General features: G+C 36.1%; 1 pseudogene; it reads left to right on the forward strand.

Moving 5' to 3' along the window:
- The first annotated feature begins 555 nt into the window (after nt 1–555).
- Nucleotides 556–1,650, forward strand: LOC143566511 (long-chain-alcohol O-fatty-acyltransferase pseudogene; annotated as a pseudogene).
- Nucleotides 1,651–4,734: the final 3,084 nt, after the last annotated feature.

The raw sequence follows: 4,734 nt of genomic DNA on the forward strand, positions 1-4,734 counted from the left end.
TCAAATGACAGATGCCCATCAAAATATACTTTTTCACATAGGGGTAGGCTACTTTGGAAATTGTGACATGCCAGTCAAACTGGTGGATCATCAAAATTGGCATCCGTCATTTCAAATGGCGGAACACCTCGTAATCGCCCACCTCACCAGACAAGATCTGACAGGACCCACTTGTTTGTTAACATCCGCCATTTCAAACGACGGATATCCTATTTTCCTAATAAGACTTTTCTCTCTCTTAAAAACCATTTTATCTTTTAACATTTTTCTATTTCAAAAAAATTTTCATAATACTCTTTATTACTTTGATTGACCTATAAAAGGAGTATGATCTAGAAAGATATAGGATAAATTTGGACGTCTTTAAGAAAAAATCTTAACAACTATGTATTATTTTTTTTTTGGTAATTTAGCGTCCAAGATTAATATTAACTATTCTTCATAACTACTAATATTTCAATATGAATTGACTAAAGTTGGTAAGTAGTTAAGCTGTTTGATACTGATGCCTACTCTAGCTTATTAAAATTCACATTTAAAAGGACATCCATGCATGAATATTTTTCACCAAGCAAAAATATGGAAGATAACCAAGAACTCAAAACCATCATCAAAGTATGCTTCATCACCATCTCCTCCATCTGCTACTGCTACTTTATTCCGGTTCGGATATCGAATGGCCTCCCAAGGTTGCTCTCTCTTCTCCCTATCATCACTATCTTCTCTTTCCTTCCCGGCGTTCTTCTTCCTCGTATGGCTAGGTAACTTCAAGCTGTTACTCTTCGCCTTCAACCGAGTCCCTTTATCTACTACACCGCGGTTACCACTCCTCACTTTCATCTGCGTTGCTTTGCTTCCCATCAATATTAAACAAAGTAATAACAAAATCCAGAATCCACTTCCATCACATAAACCGATTATGTTAACGCTTAAAGCTGCGATTCTCACGTTGATCATACATATTTATCACTACAAAGACAGCCTTCACTGGACTGTGATCTTAGCTCTCTACTTTACACATATGCACATCGGTTTCGAGTTAGGGTTTGCCATCACTGCTTATTTCGCTAAAAATTTCCTTGAATTCGGGTTTGAAATCGAACCGCAGTTCAATGAACCTTTCGTGGCCACATCGCTTCAGGATTTCTGGGGCCGCCGGTGGAACCTTGTGGCCTCGAGTATCCTCCGAGCTTCTGTGTATGATCCAATCCGTACGATCGTGAAACCAACTCTCGGTCGGTTTTGGAGCCAGGAACTGGCGATTCTTATGACTTTTGTGGTGTCTGGGCTAATGCACGAGTTGATGTTTTTGTATTTGATGCGTGTTAAGCCGACATGGGAGGTTACGTGGTTTTTTGTACTACAAGGGGTAGCTGTGGCTGTTGAGGTGGCCGTTAAGAAGGCGGTTAACGACAAGTTTCGGTTACATAGGATGTGGTCGTGGCTGATTGGGGCGGCGATTTTGCTAGCGACTGGTTGGTTGTTCTTCGCGCAGCCGATAAGAAACGGCACGGATGTGAAGGTTATAAACGAATCTGAAATCATATTGAAGTACTTAGGTCTGATTGATGGAGTGAAAGTGTGAAAAGTGTGTTATGTTTGAAGATATAATCATGCCAATTCATGCCTTTTTATTGTTTGTTTTAATACGTGCGGTGGTAGTTGTTTTGGCTGGGCTTTGGAATTCTTGGTTGTGTACTGTGGTGCCAATTTTCTTGTTTGTCTTTTATTTCCTTTGTTTTAAAACGGAAAAGCGCTCCTATTAAAAAGGAAGACTAAATACATAGTTGTCTTGTTGTCAATAGTGGAACTGCTTAACTATATTCCGCAAATACGAAAATATATTTTCGCTACGTCCCATTATAAGTTTTCACATTTCCTTTATTATTTGTCTCATTACAAATGTTCACTGTCAAAATTTATTAGTAAATTTCTAAGTTTACCCTTAAACATACACAACTAACATTCATAAGCAATTTTGATGGACCCACTTTTCAAATGCATTATTGTCATTTGACAAGAAAAAAAAGTAATCATTCAATCAACCTTAAACTTTGTGTTTTTCAAACCTGAACACTTATAATAGAATAGAGAGAGTATTTAGTTTGATTACATTTTTGAGACCATAAAAACCAAAAATGTGTGAAAACACAGTTTGAAAACCCCCACCGATTTTGGAAGTACAACCTTGGTTTGGTACCAATGGTTCTTGGATAATGAATTTTAATACAATTCTGAAATCAGTATCAAACCAGAATACCGAAACCAAAAATGTGTAATAACATAACACCTGCATCGATTTTGCAAGTACATATGGATATATTCCTTGGTTTGGTACCAATAATGCTTGAATAACGAAATATATGAACACCCATATTTGAATATTGTTTAGCCGTTATATAATATCATATATTCAAGTTATTGAAATATAACGTGCGAATAAATTAAAATCCAGAAGTAGGGTTAATACACAAGCAATTTGAATTTTTACAAAGGATATAAATAGAACCAAATTTTAAATAGTAGAAAAGAAAAGAGGATGACATCTGGAAATTGCTAAACCTACTTTCAGTTTAATATTAGATAGGCACTACCAAATGACTAAAAAAAATAATAATAAGTTGAGAGACCTGGACGAATAAGCTTTGTAGGATTATGAGAATTTAAACAGTAATTTATCCTATTTATCATAACATAAAAAAAAATAAAAATGCTTGCTTTATAATATATATACTCAGTTGGTTGGTCGTTTAAGAAAAATGTAATCATTGTATAATTAATTTAATAGGATATACAATCTACTTACGCATAAAAATTACGAAGAAATATTATGTGTCTTAAATGTTTTAGTAATTGCATCTACTTTTATATCAAAGTTTTTTATTTCAATAACTTGCTTAAAATGAAAGTAAGTTATTGTTTCGGTACAGTGTTTGATCATAGCAACTAGTAATTATCTACTTTTTTCTACTCTAGATATACATGTGGGTTACAGATACTTTTATCTCAATGATAAGATGACCCATAAGGATATATTTCTTTCTGTAAATTTCGCTAACATTTGTCAAGGTGGGGTATAATTGCTCAAATCATGTGGCTTTACCTCGTCATAACTACTTTTAATTTGTTGTTTGGAGTTGTTGTCTTATGTTGAATTATGTGGTGTCTGGTAACCAACTAAACAAGGTTGGCGGCCGGTGGCTATACCTCGTCATATCTACTTCTACTCATTTCTGGTTGTTTGGCTGCCCATCAATTGTGGAGTTTTAGTCTTATGTTGAATTATGTGGTGTTGGTAAAAAAAAGGTTAGCGCTTAATTGGTTCAGTTCTTGTGACTGTGATGCCCTCCATTTTGCTTCTTATACGATTCAGAAAATGAGAGACACATTATAATTTATAAACATACTAGCAGGGTGCCGCGCAATGCAACGGGGCGCACGTGCAACTCAACATTGAACGCATAGTCTGTGTCGGTACATACGTCACCTGATGACAGTGCGCACGTAGCCTAAAATTGGATGCGTAACTCGTGCAAAGCCAGTTGCGTGTAATCGAAGATTGAACACGCGTAACCGGACGGGAATAAACGTTACCGAGATTAAAACATGCTTAACCAATCTACAGTAATTTGAAATAAATCATTTTTTTAAACCAGCCCGTTTTGTCCCCAAACCCGTTCCGACTCGACAACATTCTGACCTGGCCCATTCTACTCGAACCCGAACCATAACCATTTTTTTGTATCGACTAATTCTGACTCTATTGTACTTTTACAAATGACCCGAACTCACTCGACTCGACTTGTTACCCAGTTTTAAATGGTAAGCGCGTAACATGCTAACTTTTTAAAACTAAAAACTATAGCAATATTATACCTAAATTAAAGAGAATAAAATGCTCGTATTTATGATGTAATTTTTTTGAAAAATATGAACGTGTGAAAAAGTTATGGTCGTTAAAAATTCGTAGGGTAGTTGGTTTTGAATTAGGGGGCATATTTGGAACTATTATTAAACTCTACAAAAGAGGTCATAAAGTTGAAGGATCAAAGTTGTAAGTAGTTTTTTTTTGAAAGAATGAAAGTTACGTAATATATGTGAGTAAAGACTTAATTACTCATAATTTCTAAATTTTTGATGCATCATGTGTTGTATATAAAGCAATGTGTTTGATACCTCTTAAAATTTAAGAGGTCCCTAACTCATGCTTTATATATAATATAGATAAGTTTCAAATAGGGGTGAGCAGAAAACCGAAAAAACTGAACCGAAACATTAACCGACGGTTTTTTTTTTTTTTTTTTTTTTTTTGAAAAACCGAAATTTCGGTTTTGGTTCGGTTACCTATCTCTAAAAAACCGAAAAAAATCGAACCGAACCGAAAAACCGAACCGACATATTAACCGAACCGATGTATAACCGAACCGTGTTACTTTAGGACCCACTAGAATATTTAATTTGTTTAGCCAACTTTATGGCCCACAAGTCTTTGTTTAACATATACAAGTGTGGCCCATTTAACATTTAATATTACTTGACCTAACAATTATACAATACAACACCTTCATGGCTTCCTTCAACCTCTCAGCCGTCACCCTCCCTCACCCTCTCAGCCACCACCACCAGTCGGCAGCTACCACCATCCGCGCCACCACCAACAGCCGGAAGCCACCACCACCAGCCGGCAACCACCACTCAACCACCACGACCTTCGCACGCACCAACACGCACTGT

Source organism: Bidens hawaiensis, unplaced genomic scaffold, assembly GCF_021521415.1.
Source record: "Bidens hawaiensis isolate Kalapana, Puna unplaced genomic scaffold, B.hawaiensis_p1.1 tig00022897_1, whole genome shotgun sequence".
Taxonomy (NCBI): Eukaryota; Viridiplantae; Streptophyta; class Magnoliopsida; order Asterales; family Asteraceae; genus Bidens; species Bidens hawaiensis.